Genomic DNA, 18975 nt, shown 5'->3' with positions numbered 1-18975 from the left:
AGGCATTGCAGGGACTCGACTATAGAGACCATTATAAAGGTAAGGCCCCACCTTTAAATTTTACCTATATCAATAATGACTCTATCTAGGGTAAGTTGTTACGATTTATGATAGTGATAGTCTTGGCTATAGTTAGTTGAAATTCTGTCTGCTTGTCTCAGGTTATGGGTTCTATTGGAATAATTTGTTAATGTTTTTCATCCTAGGGAGGGCCACAATAGTTGTTGAGTTTCATAAGTTAACAATAGTCTTTATCGTCCCTCTATGCCTTGAGAATTTTCTAAGCTTGATTTCTTTTGGCCTTCTATCAATAACTCATCACCACCACATTCCAATCATCTTTCCACTTTTATCAAGCTTTTGAGGTCCAAAAAATCCATGAATTTAGTGCATCTAAGCTTGATCTTATCAGTGTTGTTCCTTTTGTTCTTCCATCAGATTGAGATAGGGGCCTTATGTCAATTGACCCTAACCTACCTCAAGTATCTTCCCAAACTAAACATAACCAATGTTCTTGTTTTCATCATAGAAAATGTCAAGCTAAAGCCAAAGCTCAAACTCATGTTTCCCAAAATGCTTCATCATCTTATATACCTCTTACTTCGCATCTCTTTGATCATCCTATGACTAAAATCATGGATAATAATGGTGCCATAATGCACATTAAATAAGCTTAAATTTGAATTTGAATTTGATCATCCTATTTGTAAGTTATTTTATTCTAGACTTTTATGCAATCTTATTCAAAGTGTAAAAAATAAATTGTACTATATAAATTTGGTCATACTCAATAAAATTTCATTTTGTTAGATATTTCAACTTACAAGATTATAAATTTTATTTTTCATAAAGATTCTTAACAATTTTATACTATATATTCTAGAGTCCTTGAGAAATTGAAGTAAAAATACCATTTTGACATATAACATTTAAAGTTGGTAAAATCATATGGTAAGAATTAAAAATAAAATAAAATTGATAAGTATGAGCTAGTTATACTTCTTTTAGATTCAAAGTATATGATGTTATACAAAATAAAATACACAATCTTATAAATTTAGTATCTAAATACACTCCAAAAAATTTGAAATATAAATGAATTGTATAAACCAAAATACATGATCTTATAAGTTTAGTATCTAAATACACTCCAGTCTCCTTAAAATTTTGATACATAAATGAAATAATTCGAAAAAGTTAAATGTTAAAATTATCAAATATTCTTCCAACTTTTTAAAAAATGTTTTTGTTATAATTTACAATAATGGAGTGCATTTCATGAAAAATAGAATAAATTGATTTATTTATAATTATCAATATAAATTATATTAAAAAGATGGTGCAATGTGGAAATTTATTTGGTTTTTTATTAAAAAAAGGAGACTCTAACTAACTACTATGCAAGGTGAATTTAATGTTAAAATATTTGAGAGTGCATTATAGTAGTGCACTTATTTCATAACAAGAGCTCTGTGTGAGCTTGAGTCCCTGCCTTGTGCAAGGGTACTTGTAAGATTTTAAAAAATGTAAAAGATAATAGTATTTTTTAGATATCATAAGTATAAAATTCTATATGAATTTGTAGCTATAATTCTATTTTTTGTTTGGTTGTTCTATTGTGAATCATGTCCCAAAATTTAGTTTGATAAGAATGGTGGTACTTGACGTTGTTGGATATAGATTGATATATAAGTAATTTAAATTTCTTAGGCTAGCCTAGTTGTCATCTACTCTTAGGCAACTTTATACTTCATTTCATTAAACTTAGTCTACTCATATGTTATATTTGTAAATTTAAAAAAAAAAATCAATTAAAAGTACCAAAATATAAAGTGGTTGCTCTCTCTAATCTATAGCTACTAGAGGTGAACATAAGTTTAAGATAATTTTTATAAAACCTTTAAAATATTTTAACATAATTTATGAGTCATTATCAATATGTCTACTTATATATAAAATTCCAAATAATATATTTATAAAATTGATTTTAAGGTATTAAAATGGCTTGTTAAAGTTTACTTAAGAATTTTTTGAATAAGAAAATAAATTATATAATTAATAGAGTAATAGGAAAAATATAGAAAAAAAACAAAACAAAAAAATCCCTTTCACACTAAGAATATTTATGCCAATACTTTTTTATTAATTTAATGTTTTTGTTTGGAATTTTGGGTTGTTTATTATTAGAGCTTCATCTTACATTTTATAAATCAATGTGTTATTTTTTGCACTTATTTGTTTACTTAAGTGAATAGAAAAATAATAAAGAAAATACAAATATAATTGTATTAGTATTAAAATTTTATATTGCCCTCTATTTAATATTTCACATACTTTTCTATGTTTGATTTTGAATTTTAATGAGTAACATTGTAATATTAGAATTTTTAAAATGTGATTTATAATACAATTTGAACAATGAATAATTAATAAAAATACATATTTAAGACAATTGGAAAATAATATGGATATAAATATAAAATAATTACAAATTCCAAAAATTGTGTTACGAAATACAATATAATATAAATTAATAATATTTAAATATTATTATGTCAGTTAACAATTATTTATGCGTGACATTTTCCACTGACCTGAGATTAACAACTATAGAACCCAGCCTTTTTTTTTTTTTTTTTTGTTAAGAAACAATGTATAAATTTGACCCTAAGATAGTCTCGAACCCTGGACCTCTGTTTCTCCACGTAACTCACACGGGGAACTTTTGGGGGTTTCCATGGTAGGATTAACATTGTAATATTAGAATTTTTAAAATGTGATCTATAATACAATTTGAACAATGAATAATTAATAAAAATACATATTTAAGAAAATTGGAAAATAATATGGATATAAATATAAAATAATTACAAATTCTAAAAATTGTATTATGAAATACAATATAATATAAATTAACAATATTTAAATATTATTCTGTCAATTAACAATTATTTGTGCATGACATTTTCCACTGACCTCAGATTAACAACTATAGAACCCAGCCTATTTTTTTTTCTTTTTTTTTAAGAAACAATGTACAAATTTGACCTTGAGATAGTCTTGAACCCTGGACCTATGTTTCTCCACGCAACTCACATAGGGAACTTTTGGGGGTTTCCATGGTAGGATTGTGAAGAAGCTCTTGGGGGTGGCATGGGTAGCGAGAATCCTAGGCAATGTAGTCAAGAAATATCTCATTTGATTTGTCCTTGACTAAAAGGGGGAAAATAATACTAAACAAGAGCTCTAGAAGAGCTAGAGTCCTTGCCTATTGAATAAATAGCTCATCTCTAGTTTAAGTTTAATGAGTACAGTCTCCAATTTATAACTTCTATTATAATTTAAGAAAATTCTAATGATCGGTTGATAGTGGAGAGTGGTCCCATACAGATTGATTGAGGACCCATTCAATAGTTGGTGTTTGGAAGGATGGGAAATGGGCACTGCTAGTGGGTGCAAATATCTGATGATTTAGCGAGTGCCATAGTGTTGACTTATTTTGAGAGGCATACATTTTGGGATATAGTATTGAATGAATAGAAATCCATGTGGACATATATTAAATTCCCATTTGGTAAGATATGCATTTTTATTTGATGTATAAATGTTTCCTCAACTTTTTAATACTTCAATTCAGAATAGGATGAAAAATGGTTTCATTTTAAAAATATTTTTTCTAATTTATATTCATCTTCACCCACTGATATATGTTAATATCTCATTCCAAAGCTCTCATTCTATCGCAGCAGGGTTTTGACAAATGTTAAGAAATTGGCACTGTTTGTGCCATTACATTTGCTTAAAAATTTGGAGACCTTTCCATAAAATGACGTGTCTATGCTTCGAAGCTTTCACATTGGGTTCATTACTTTTGTAGAGGTTGTGACATCTAATTGAGGCATTCCATCAAATAGTTCATAGCATTATCATCTATGGTTCCACAGTTTTGTATTATTTGAAATTTGGATTAACCGCAATGACCCCATTGTGAAATTTGGATTGACCGCTATCAATTTTATTTCTTAGGAGGTTGTAAACCATTTCAATAAAATTGTAACAGGGATATTTTGTATTCATGGTATCTCCCAATGCTACGTCTTTATAGGAATTATGTCAAACAATTGGAGTATGTTGTGTATTCCGAAGCCTTCCATTAAACAATTTGGACTTATTCTTTAGGATTTCACATGTGTAATCATATCAATCAATCCATTTTCTAAAGTCTTCTACAAATTTGGTTCATCAATCCATTTTCAGCAAATGTTGTTGTCAATGCATTTCATGAGATGAAATCCTTTTGATTTGTTCAGCCATATGTTTCGTAAGTTTCTAAAACACATGTAGTTGAAAGATTCTAAAGTCTTTTTAAGAATTGAATGTGTAAATCCAGCAATCATTACTCTATGGTGTCACATTTGTTAATGAGATTTTCTCAAACAATTCATATGCCAAGTCTACACCCCATCATTTGATTACAAATTGGCCAAGGTATTGTCTAGATGATGTTAACTCTCCAGAATTGACTACCTGATCATTTCGGTGATGTGGAAAAATCAATAAAGAATTCTACTAGAGTAATTATTCTTAAATGCAAGAGTAGATCCCAATGGAAAATGGGGAATAAAAAATAAACTTGGATAACAAAATTTTATACATCAGGTGAGACAACAATAGTTATCAAGAAGGTAGGTGTCTATAGCATATGTGTGTGGAATATCACATTAGGCTTTATTAATTTTGTCTTTATATGATATATGTGCTCAAATTTCATTGTAATCGTGATTTTTTTTCAATTTTTATATATAGTTAATGTTATTTAACATATCCTCTATTGTGAAAAAAGAAAAAGATGAAAATCTCAATATATATTAAAAAAAGGAATTAAAAAATAAGATTTGGACAACTAAAATGAATAATTGCATTTTTGAAATGTTATAGCTATCTTTAAGAGCTAACTATTATTCTAAGTGAAAAAAATTCATTCTAAGAATGTTAAATTTTATTTCATTAATTCTATAATAATTAAAATAATGAGACATATAAGAAAATTAATATTCCTTCATTTAAAAAGATAACTTTTAGATAAATATTTTTTATAAATTATTATTATTTAGAAAGTTTGGAAGAAAAATTATTGAATACATAAATATAACCATTAATAATTGAATTTTGAACTAATTTAGAAAAAATATTCAATAAATAAATATAATCATTAATCATTGAATTTTGAACTAATTTTTTTTAATAAATATATCTATATAAAAAAGAAAATTTAATTTATATAAATACAAATCATTTTTCAAATTAATATTCTAAAATTATTTATATTTTTGAAAGAATGATTTTTGTTGTTTGTCATTTTTTAGCTCCAATAGGTCCTAAAATTAATTTGTCAAGTGTGAGTGTATTGATAATTCACTGGTGGCCATACAATCCAATCTTTCACCTTGAGGCTTCTCTTTATAAAGAGCAAGGAAGTCATTTTGATTCCCAGAAATACAACATTTAGTTTAGAACTCCAAAGAATTGCACTCCTAAAACTTGTTGGGGAATCAACAAGTTATAACATACAACAACATTGTACAATCAAATTTGTCACACTTAATTTTGTTGCATACAATGCTCTTTCAAATATTATACATGTTTGTAAAATAAGAATTAAGAAAACTATTTATCATCTACTATTTTGCCGAGTAAACAAAGATTTATCTTCATTTGTGTTGAAACTACATTTCTCATCCTAGCTTTATCAATTTAAAATTTCAATTAAATACATAGTTAGTCAATACTTTTTTCAGCGCGTTCTCACACTCCCCGACAATTACTTGGATTGCCAGAATGGAATATATCATGCTCTACAAAATCATTCTGCCTCAATTCCTGCCGCGCTATATTTCTCCTCTTTATTGCGACCGAATTCTGTCAATCAACGGGAAAGCCCCACAAATGCAATCTTCAAATTCAGTGAAAACACAGCCAAGTTAAATTGTTTGATCCAGACGAAATTATATTTGTTTTAGCATTTTATTTGATACTACAGGAAAATTATTGTAGTACGAAGATGGGCTTGCCCATGATATTCGCGCCTGCTTGTTTGGACTGCTTACTGACTCTTGCAGTTAACTTTCTCGTATGTTACCAAACTATCTGCTTCAATTGACATAAATTTTCAAGATCACAACTTTTCATAAAACTAACATGCCCAATTTATCTCCATCCGATCAAGAATTCACTATTCTTGGATCGTCAAGAAAAAGTTGCAACTATAGGAAGAATGTTTATGGAGTATGCCAAGCCTATAGCTACGTAGCCATTTGATGCTGCCTCTGTGTGATTCTGAACCTGATCATTCTTGCCTGTCTAAAATCCCCTACGCCTTTCCGACTAGGGTTTCCCAATTTGTGAAGAATGCTCGGATTGAAGGACCGCAAGGACGATCATGTGTCGACGATGATGAAATGAGGGGAAAGAGGAATTATTAAACACGACCTACAGCTATCCAATAACTTTCTGACAATGGTTATTGTCGTAATTAATACAACCTTACCTCTTTGAAAATTTTCTTCTCTTTTTAACAATTAAAAAATAAAATTATCCCTTGCAAAAATCCTCTCAACCAATAGAAAATTATAATTTAAATCAGAAAAAAGTTCTTAAAAATATTTCATATTTAAACTTTAAGATATTACAGTTATCTTGACTTAAATTAATTAATTAGGTGCCACTATTGAAAAAATTATAACGAAAAGTCACACTAAGTATCACAAACAAGTACCCCCCCGAGGAATAATAAAAGTCAAATGATGGGGAGAGGGAAAAGTGAACGACAATATGAAAACCTGAAAAATACATTGTTTGCTAAATCTTGTTGACAAATATAGCAGCTAAATGGATAGTAATGCATAGAGTAAGAATGTCATATTATATGCAAAAACGATATAAAGATATGATAGTCAGGCCTAAAGCCTTCATAAAGAGGCAACTTTTCTAGAGAGGATTTGAAAGCATTATTCTAACAATGTATACAGATAACAGAGATTGCAAGCATCCATGAAAGGAAATTAAAAAAGCATATGAAATTCTCTAGTTAAAGTGGTAAGAACCTCAAACCATTTTGAACCAGGCTCTGTAGATGGAGAATGTGAATGTCTTAACATTGATAACAAGTCCATAATAAATAGGAAATAACCAAAAACAAAATGGTTGACTACATTAGTTGCCAATTATGGGAAACAACCAAAAAATAGAAAATGTGTTCACACTAGAAATGCACTTAAATCATTTAAGTGATTTAATGGACAAAAAGTTCTGCAATAAAACATTTAGGAATGCAAGAAATTCATTATCTGAAACTTTTGGAGGAATTCTAGCTTTCAGAAATCTAGTATAAGTTTTTCTTATTTTTGAATTAAAAAAAACTTAAACTCCTAGCTTAAATTGGTATAGCCAATAGAAAAATAGGAATTAATGTAAAAAATATATTTTTTGGAGTGATTGATTAGAATGAAGTATGAACATTAGCTCCTTGCATGGACTAATAAGACAAACAAATATTGATTGTATAGTCAAACTAGCTAATATATACTCTATATGTAAAATAAGCCTAGGGTAGGTTATCTATGTGTAGTGTCGGGAAGTGGCTTACAATGAGGGACAGGAGACTTGAAGTGGCTCTGGGCATGACTCATTGTAAGTTGTTTGTTTTAATAAGTGAAAACATCTCACCTAAATACTGACTTAAATGAACCTAATAAGATAACTGTATGTTCTCTCCCATGCCTTGAGTGCTAGTACAGACTAGGATGGGGTAGAGAGAACGCTTGGTTACGACTTTGCATTCCGTAGTATACCTCATCAGTACGAGAGGATACTAGTGGCCACAGAATCACAGGGGACTCGAGATTCCTAAGGGATTGCTCGGGTAACTTCCAACATGACTTCTGCGATAAAACTTTCCCACTTGCATAGTAGGTTTCCTACGTGTCTTTATGGTGCCTCTAGGTCTAGATGTCTATCTATGTTGGAACCTTTGAGTTAGTGTACTTTTAGGATTTCTCAAACTTAGAGAGTACTTGTGTTTTGTGTTTTGATACCTTGTTTGGGACTTGAGACTATCTCCTCAGCATGGTGGGAGTGGACCAGTTAGGTTCCACGTGGTTGGGTGGTAGTGCTTTTCACTCTTACCATTGAGATCCGTCTGTAGTCGCCATGACTGGAGCTTTCTTGGTTGGCATTTACCTTCACTATGTTCTTGGTTTATTATGATGGATGGTTAGATTTTATGATAGATGTTTTATCATTATGGATGTATGGATGTATCATGTATGGTGAATGGTTTCATTTATTTTACTATACTTTGTATCATGGATTTGAGGGTGATGTATCTTTATTTTTACATATGTATATTCTTTTAAGCCTTTCATACCCTGTGACATGTACAGTGGATGATTGAGCATTCTGAATTAATTTGCCAAGAGGCATTCAGAACAAATGTATATTATGGACATTGGACTTTATTATTATTCTTGCATGTGGATGTGGTAGTTGTTAGACTTAGAATTAATTAAATTTAAATGTGACTCAACATTTTGGGATCCTTAAGGAATGTAATCTGTTATGTATGGTTGTTGATGATTACATGTTATTGCTTCTGCTATTATGTGTTTGATCTGTATGTTATACATTCTTACTTTTAAAAAAAAAAAAAGTTTAGCAAACTTAGTAAAACTTTAGGTTAATTCTTTTGGATCCCTTGGCAGAGCGTTACATATGTTATCAGAGCCTGAGTTTCTACATTGGGAGCTCTGGGTATATTGGAACGCCACTAGTGTTAACTGATTGAACAAGAACTAAAACTTTAAACTATTATGTGTATCTCTTTCAAACTGAAACTTGAAACTAGTTGAACTAAAACATGATGTAAACTATTAGTTGCATATTTTTCATACTTCAACACTTAGATTTAAAACTGAAATTATACTTAAACTGAAATTATAGGCAAACTGAAAATTGAAACTATCTTGTTTGTAAAACATGTGTCTTTTATCTATGTTTTTTAGTAGTATGTTTTATGGTTATTATAGCATCTTGTGTCTTGGATATTATTGTAGGATGGTATCTGGGATGAGGTCTTCCATTAGAGGTCATGGTTGGGGCCGTGGATGAGGTAGAGCTATCAATGTCCATGAGTCTGTCCACGAATACCTTAATCAGGAAGAGAATAGGGAAGAGCATGTTAGTGAGCATCAGGAAGAGAACCATAGAGAGGAGCATGCTAACTTGGAGGAGGTTGACATGAGGCAAATGATGCGAACCATCATTGATCGCCTACCTCCTGTTCATGATCAGGATAGCACACATCGAGTAGGACATGAGCATAGACCCAGGTCTAGGAGCCCTCTGAGGGATCGACATAGATCCATTGTATCTTCATAGATGAAGGACCTTCAGAGGTCCAAGGTCAAGCCCTTTAACACACAAGGTTCTGGATATGTAGTTGAGCAGTGGCTTATTGCCCTTGACAGGATTTTTGCTATGCAGGACTATGACAACAATGTCAAAGCGAGGTTTGCTATTACCAACCTAGAGTTCTTTGGTACCACTTGGTGGAAAATTGAGGAAAAGAAGTTGGGCTTACCATGAACAGTGTCACATGGGGGTTATTCTTAGAGAGCTTCCGTGAGCGATTCCTACCAGAGGAATGGAAGCAGCTTAGAGAAGATGAGTTCCATAACCTGAGGCAGTACACTATGACCGTTATAGAGTATGAGCGCAAGTTCTTTGAGCTCATGCCATTTTCGAGATTTAGTGACAACCCAACACAGTTTGTGCAACATTTCATCAAAGGTTTGAGAAACTGTTTAATTGGGGGTGTTAAGGTGTTTGAACCTAAAACCTTCAAGGATGCGGTACATCAAGCTGTCCTTGTAGAGCAGAGTGTGAACTTAGGACATGGGGGTTTTGTAGGAGCACCTTCAGCATCAGGATCGAAGGGTGGTTAGGGAGCAAGTGGCAATAAGAAACCTCCTTCTGGGGGTAATCAGTGGTAGGAAGGTACTTATCCTCTAGCACATAATGGTGGTGATGGTTCCAATGCTAAGAACTATCACAAGGCTCATCGCAACAAGCCCAACCACTATAATCGGCCATCTCAGAGTGTTCAGTCATATACTAGTGGGGGTAGTTTTCAGCAGTCTAGCACACCTAGAGTTCAGAGGAGCTTCAATGGAGAGTGTTTCACATGTGGACAACGTGGACAAAAATCATCTCATTGTGTTCAAAGGAAACCACAGTTCTCAGGCCAGGGACCCGCAGCTTCAGAACCTACAGTTGGTGACATGGGTAGAGCCCAGAGAGTGTACTCAGTGGAGTCTTATCCTCCTATAGGGGGGAAAGGGTCCAATGGGACCTGCACAGTGAGTCCTTAGCTTTTCTATTCTTGTAGGCTTCCAGGAGTAAGCCTAATTCTAGGGGGGGTGGATGTAGTACCTATCCCTAAGTCACATTTTAGTTATCCTTGCCAAACTCTTTTAGGCCAATTTTATGTTTGATGATTAGTATTATTATTTTAGAGATTATCAGATGTTGTTTTACACTCAGTTTATTATATGATGAGACTACTTGGTACTCTATATTTCATGCATGTATGATAATTATTCAATGTTTTTAGTTATCGATGATGATTAGTTAGTTGGTTTATTATCACATGCACTGTCTTATGGATACTTACCCCATACTGCATGTGTATGGTGTGCGTGTTTGTTTTCTTTATGTATGGTGTTTCTGATATGGTTAAGGAAGGGAGTCGTAGTCACCTGCTAGTCAGGATCTACACGATGTACCACTTCTTGCCATTGTTTGTTTAGCTTAGAATATTGTGTTTGTACATGCATGGATTTTATGCAGGTTGCAGGTACTGGGTATCAACTTCCCTGAATTGCTAGGATGAGCATACCCTATTGCATTATCTCAATGGTAAGAGAGGGGAGATAAACTCTTAAGTCCAATTCCTAAACCCTTTAGCCAATTGTCCTAATTGATAATTAGGAAAAGCATCTAAGTTAAGTACCCTCCGAATGCATCAAATGATGTTATTTCGTGATTATAACCCTTTTAAATTTGTTTGATTTAGTATGTATTTTTCTATGATGGGTTTTCGTATGTTGCTTTATGAGTCTTTGGTGTATTTTCTATTAATTAAGTCTAATTAAAAGATTAAATTAATGATTTAATTTAATGGAAAATTATTATGACATTTTAATATTTAATTATATTTAATTAATTGAGAAATTAATTAAATAAAACGAATTAAATTTGGAGATAAAAGTTATAAGTTTAAATTTAGAAAGTGATAATATTTATTTAATTTAATAATAAAATATTTAGAGTTCATTTTTAAATAAATGCTAAATATTATTATTAATTGAATTAATAAATATTTTATCAATTGAGTTTCTAAAATGAATTAAGAAGTGGAAAAGATATTAAATTATTAAAAAGATTCTACATTGCATGATGCATGCATAAGTTTAAAATAAAAGAAAATTAATTAAAAGATAACATAAGTGAATATAATAATGTTATTTTAATTTGATAAAGTGTGCATGAGATTAAAGTAATAAGTTAATTTAAAATAGAAGTTAAGTGAAAATTGAATAAAGTTATTTGATAATCCATTTAATGTGCATGAAAAGATAAAGCAAAGATTAATAAAAAGTTAATATGGAGTTAAGGGTGGTGAGCAAGGAGTTCTCCCGGGTGAACGCACAATCATTGCCCCGATTTAAGGAAAGAACTCTTTATCATAACTTTGGGGGGTTCATTATTGAGAGAGAAGGAATAGGAGATGACTTTTAGACATGAATTTTGGGAATGAATTTTAGAGATAGGAATTTGGAAGTGAATTTTGGGGAAGCAAATTTAGAAGAAGAATGATAGGAAAGATTATCAGAGAAAAGGTCTTGAAGAGGAGTGAATATTCTAACAAATTTTTGGGGATTGCATATTAGCATCCAGATCAAGTGGTGTCTTGTGTTTTGATCACTGATTAATTATGCAAAAATCCTTTCCTATCTTCTTTGTGTCTGTGAATTGTAAATCTGAATTCTTTGTGATGAAAATTTACTCATTTCAATATTGTGAATTAGTAGATGCTTGCCAATTAACTTTTATATACATAGGGATCATAAAAGAAATCGGAAAACCCTTGTTTTCTAAATTAAAGAACATAGGATTTAATCGGGAAGGGGTTGAATCTAAAGATGAAATTCTAAATTTGGATGGTTGATAATATTTTCTCCATCAGAGTATAGATGAAATAAATTTATATATATATATTGCAATGGGGTTATTGTTTTATAAAAATTTGAATAAATTAAATTATAAAATGCATAATACATATGTTAGAAATTTTAATTAAAATTAATAATAATAGTAATTTATAAGGGAGGGGGCTTCAAAAGTTGAAATCGATATTAAATAAAATATGGGTGGGGTGTGGAATATCCCATGCACCCCAAACCCTCTATGCTTGTCATTATCGCAGAGTACTCTGCTGCTGGCGTAGTAGGTACGACTACTGTCGCAGTGTACTCTGCTGCAACAGTAGTAGAGAGCTGTGACGACCATAGTTAGTGGTAGGCCGACGGGCCTTTAAACACGCCTTTTTTTAATTTTTGATTTATTTATTTTATTTTATTTTTTTAAACGATTTAAAAATTGTTTTAATTAATATAATTATTATTTAATTTAAACTATATTAAATTTTAAATTATATTATTATTTATTAATAATTTTATAAATAAATAAATTATTAATAAATGTAATATGGTTCTTTTTATGTACTATTAATTTATTTTATTAAAGTTTGATTTAATTAAGATTAATTAAATCGGGCATTTGTTAAAAACAAGCTTAATATTATAATACTAATTTTAATGAAAGTGTATATTACTATAATTAAAGATCAACAACTATTATTAATAATTTAATTATTACCCTTAGATTGTTTTAGGACATTGACTTGAAATCAATTAGGGATAATTATGCGTTTCATTTGGATATAGGAACGGGATAATTTGTAAAGGTGAACTATGGGTTCTATCTATTTAAAACATACATTCAACTGGAAATGGAAACCTCGCATTAACTCAATAGTATATTATCTATCAAATTGAACTATAAGACTTTTTACTAGAAAACAAACAATGAAAACTGAAACCTTATTGTTTAACTCAAACTATGCATCTTCAATCAAATCCAAATTGTGAGATTATGATGTTTTCTTTGTATTATCTATGATTTGGGGTTTTGGGATTTGTCCTAGTGTTGACCAGTTTAGGATGTATACTAGAGGTTTGGGAGCTATATGTTTGTGATGTCATGTTAATGATGGTCTCGATCTTTTATACCTAACCTTGGTAATGTGATGCTATGCTTTATGAGATGTTTGTATTTACTGTTTTTATTTCTTATTCAGTCTTCTTGTGTGAAGCTGAGGTGTATGTTTATGAGATACCTGACTTAACCATTTTTGAGTCTCGATCAGTTATATTTGATAACCATTTTTGAGTCATCGATCAGTTGTACTTGGGTTGCTTTCTAGTCACCTTGATGGGACTGAAGTGTTATTGCTATGCTCTTGATGATGTCATGTTGTGACATGTGTAACTTGACCATTTTGGAGTCTTCAATCAGTATTGTGATTTATTATTGGGATACTTTCTGGTTGCTTGTTGGAGAACCTTTGATATTGTGATTTATCATGGATGCCTTTAGTTGCTGATAGAGAACTATCGTGATCATCATGATTATTATTTGATACTTATTAGTTGCTTGTGGAGAACTGATGTAATTATTGTGGATTATATTTATGATGCTTTCAGTTGCCTGTATAGGACTTAGGTGATTTTATTTGTGTTGTCATGAGCCTAGGGTAGGTTATCTATGTGTAGTGTCGGGAAGTGGCTTACAATGAGGGACGAGAGACCTGAAGTGGCTCTGGGCATGACTCATTGTAAGTTTTTTGTTTTAATAAGTGAAAACATCTCACCTAAATACTGACTTAGATGAACCTAATAAGATAACTATATGTTCTCTCCCATGCCTTGAGTGCTAGTATAGACTAGGATGGGGTAGAGAGAATGCTTGGTTATGGCCTTGCATACCGTAGTATGCCTCGTCAATACGAGAGGATACTAGTGGCCACAAAATCATAGGGGACCCAAGATTCCTAAGGGATTGCTTGGGTAACTTCCAACATGACTTTTGTGATGACACTTTCTCGCTTGCATAGTAGGTTTCCTACATGTCTTTGTGGTGCCTCTAGGTCTAGATGTCTATCTATGTTGGAACCTTTGAGTTAGTGTACTTTTAGGATTTCTCAAACTTAGAGAGTACTTGTGTTTTGTGTTTTGATACCTTGTTTGGGACTTGAGACTACCTCCTCAGTGTGGTGGGAGTGGACCATTTAGGTTCCACATGGTCGGGTGGTAGTGCTTTTCACTCTTACCATTGAGATTTGTCTGTAGTCGCTGTGGCTAGAGCTTTCTTGGTTGGCATTTACGTTCACTATGTTCTTGGTTTATTATGATGGATGGTTAGATTTTATGATAGATGTTTTATCATTATGGATGTATGGATGTATCATGTATGGTGAATGGTTTCATTTATTTTACTATACTTTGTATCATGGATTTGAGGGTGATGTATCTTTATTTTTACATATGTATATTCTTTTAAGCTTTTCATACCCTGTGACATGTACAGTGGATGATTGATCATTCTGAATTAATTTGCCAAGAGGCATTCAGAACAAATGTATATTATGGACATTGGATTTTATTATTATTCTTTCATGTGGATGTGGTAGTTGTTAGACTTAGAATTAATTAAATTTAAATGTGACTCAACGTTTTGGGATCCTTAAGGAATGTAACCTGTTATGTATGTTTGTTGATGATTACATGTTATTGCTTCCGCTATTATGTGTTTAATGTGTATGTTATACATTCTTACTTTAAAAAAAAAAAAATGTTTAGCAAACTTAGTAAAACTTTAGGTTAATTCTTTTGGATCCCTTGGCGGGGCGTTACACAAGGTGAAGAGGCAACAGCTAGAACAGAGTGTCCAAGGCACCCAATTGCCACCACCAAGTCCTCCACATACAACACCTACAAAAACTATAATAGTTAAGGATTTTCTTGACAACATAGGTTAGAAAATCAATCCATTAACTATAGAGGATCTCAAAAAGATCCTTCACCAAACTACATTGCAATCACAACTATGCACAAATCCTATTTTGGTGAGTGTGGAAGAGTTACAAAAGGCTATAGTAGAAATCACTAGGGAGAAGGTGAACACACAAGAACCACCTTCACAACCTCCCATAGCCATAATAGATCAATCAAAAGGGAAAGAAACATATGATACAATTGCTAATGTTGATCATATAGTCACAACAACAACAACTGCTGAGGAGCCAACAAAGGAACAAATAGGACAAGATATTCCTATAGCACAAAACCAAGGTGCACTTCCTCAAATCATTATCATTGATCATGGTAGTAGAGAAGAAGAGAAGGAAGATGAGAAAACCCCTAAAGAAAAGGAGCAGGAGGCAATATAGACATTGGTGAACTTGCCTACCTCAGGGACTCCTACTAAAAAGCCAAGCATTGATGCAGTACCACTACAAATCTCAGCACTAGGCTCAAGCTCCACCAAGGTTGCAGGAGTACTTCACTATGGAGATCTTGCACTTGATGATGAAATAGTCATACATAGTTATGACTCAAAGACAATGAACCTAGCACAAATAAATGAAGTGTAAGAGGCACTGGAGAGAAGGAAGAAGCAAGAGATACTCAGAACTGATTATAGACAAAAGCAAGCACTTGTAGAAATCAAAGATATATGCATTCAGCTTGCCTATACCTAATGAAACCAAGCTCATCATGGAGCAATTATCCAACATAATGGACTAGGTATAAAATAAATACCTTGATACTAATGTTAAGTTATTAGAATGGTCTAAAAGGAACTTTCAAATGAAATTTAATGAGAAAATATCTAGTGAGATAACACTTTCACAAGTTGAATTCGCTAAGAAGGTTGAAAAGGTGAAAAAAGTACTTGAGAATATATTCTCATTGTACTCCAAATTGTGTGACTCGTCATTCTTCACACAAGAAACTAGCCAAAGAATACTAAGCTTGGAACATAATCTTAAGATTTCTAGCACACAACTACCCAAAGATCCAGCTCAAAGTGAGAAGCATTTTGCAACTATGCTTCACACCCAAAAGGAGTTAGTTGTATTGATAGCGGAAGAGGCCAATATCAAGGCCAAATTGATATAGATTCAATCTACTATTACTCCACATCTAGAAGTACTGCATAAAGAAATGGCATATGTAGAAAATGTTCTAAAGAAAGATCCTAATCTTGCTACCCTAGAAGGCCTAGTACATCTTGTAGCAGAGACAACTATCCAGCACAAATCACTGGAAATTGCCTTAGACAATTGGGATGCTTCTCTGAAGATGATCATGGAGGTAAATAAAACATTTTTGGCTAAATATTCCATTCATTCTTAGGACCCTTTGACATAAGTGTCAAAAAGGGGTAGATGTAAAGAAAAAGTGGGAGAAATTACATTTTTGGAGATAATTTACATTCTTTGATGGAAGTAATAAAGAATATCCAAAGGGGGAGATGTTCACATTCTAAGGAAGCAATAACAAGATACAACCAAAAGGATGCAAAAACTGCAAGAAGATGTGAATGGGGGAGTTACAAATATTTGAGGTATACAAAATTTTGAACAAGTTTTTGAAGTTCTGTATATATGCTGAAAAAAATGTGTAGTGTACTCATAGAGATTAGATTCAAAATGTCCAGTTAAGTGTTTTTGTGACTCATGTCAAAGGGGGAGATTGTTAGTCTCAAATTGGTTTCGGCAATTGAGTGTCAACACACTTAACCAATTCTCAAGATGATGCTAAGTATAGAATTTGAGCTATAGTGTGTGTTGAGATAGAGAATTCAATAGGTTCCAAGTGAACTTTAGGTGTAGAGTGAAGTTCAAGTGCTCAGTGATAAGTGATGGGTGAAAGCACAAACCTGTGTCACCATTTGTGATATTTGGAGGCGTTACGGCCAAAATAGTTTTGGCCATAACAGTTATGGCCGAACAAGTTTCGGCCATACATATGTGGCAAATTTTTTCGTCGACGTGGCACACACAGTTACGGCCGAAACACTTTCGGCCGAAACAATTCCGACCGTAACCCCCATGTTTCAAATGACTCAAAATACCATAAAAATAGCCAAAAAGTGATTGACAATAATTTTATACACTAGGGGGTTACGGCCGAAACCCTTTCGGCTGAAACTGTTACGGCCGAAACAGTTTCAACCAGAACTACCTATGTGGCATCCTAGGTGGCAGCCACACAAGAAAAAATAAGAACTCCAAACTTGTAACTTTGAAGGCCAATTTGACTTACTAAATTGAAGTTTTTTTTAAAACTAAAAATATAGTTTTTTAGGTCTCGAAGTCAAGATTATGATTATATAATTTTTTAAAAATTTTGATTAAGGATAATATGTTATAATTTGAAAATAGTACAAGTAGGTATTTTAAGATTCAGGAAGATGTCTATTCAAAAATAAGAAAAAAAGTAGTAAATCATGTTCAAAAATTATTATTTTTTAATGCTGCACTAGAGGAGAGAGTCTTCTTCAAGAATATGTAATTTGTTTTAAAAAATATGTAGATTTGATGGAAAAAGTTTCACAGGAGAAAAAAACTGTCAATTTTTGATAACTTTGACTTTGACCAGTTATAACTTAAAAAATATTAGCTGAATTTAAATTTTTCTTTTTTGGTGCACTAGGTATACATGTTGACTCTAACATATTCCAAAATCAGACCAAAATATGAATATTTTCATATATTTGTTTGACGGGAACAAAACTCTATATTTTCAGCATTTAAAAAAGGTTAAAAAATAGACTTTAAAAATTAAAAAATAGATAAAATTTTCACTCAATTTTTTTCAAAAAAATTATAGATATAAACTTCATCTAATTTTACACATTTCATTAGTTTACATCATCTTCAAATTCTAAGCACAAATGCCACTTTTATGTCATTAAAGTTGAAGACTTTAAATTATGATATCACTTCTCCTTTATAAAAGGTGACACAGGTTTATGCTTTTAACTTGATGTCGAGTCACTATAGGTGCCAAGAAGAGTATAGATGCCAAGAAAAATAGAATTACTATAGGATCCAAGTGAGACAAAATTCCCATGTGTGATGAGCATCAACAACTAGTAAGTGCCAAGTAACACATAATCAACATATGATTTTGTGCCTTCACAAACTCAGATGTAAACCATTTTTTAGTAAACTCAGGATGAATCTCGAAGGATCTTGAAGATAACATCAAATATTTTGCATTACCTATGTACTAGCATGTATCCAATAATAAAAATGGAGAAGGCATGCAACCAATAGGAAAAGTGCAAGAATTGAACAAGAAATGAAGAGTGAATATTGATCGTAGATTCATACCTAAACCTAAGTCTTCAAAGCCTTTAAAAGGAGGAAAAAACCCTAGTGTATGTGTGGATGAGAGAAGTGTATGGGTGAATTATAGCAAAGTACAGAGGTGTGCAAAGACTTAGAAGCAGCAGAATAACATTGCAGAATTTAGTTGATCAAGAATAGAGTATCGGAATTTCAAGGAGAAGACATATTAGATCAAGCAAGGATCAGAAAAAATATGGCAAAACAAGGATCAGGAATCAACAATTAAGGATTGCAAGCCATTAGGTCAAGACTTTCTAATACTCTCTAGCAATTGTATTAGGATTCAAAATCCTGTGATGATAGGTTGGTTTAATAGCCATGTTGTAAGCCTTTAAACAAGGTGCTAAATCCTTTAATAGGGTAACATTCCAAGT

Source organism: Cupressus sempervirens, chromosome 4, assembly GCF_028749045.1.
Source record: "Cupressus sempervirens isolate cs-2001-9-10 chromosome 4, ASM2874904v1, whole genome shotgun sequence".
In the NCBI taxonomy this organism is placed as follows: Eukaryota; Viridiplantae; Streptophyta; class Pinopsida; order Cupressales; family Cupressaceae; genus Cupressus; species Cupressus sempervirens.
This window is presented reverse-complemented; position numbering follows the sequence as displayed.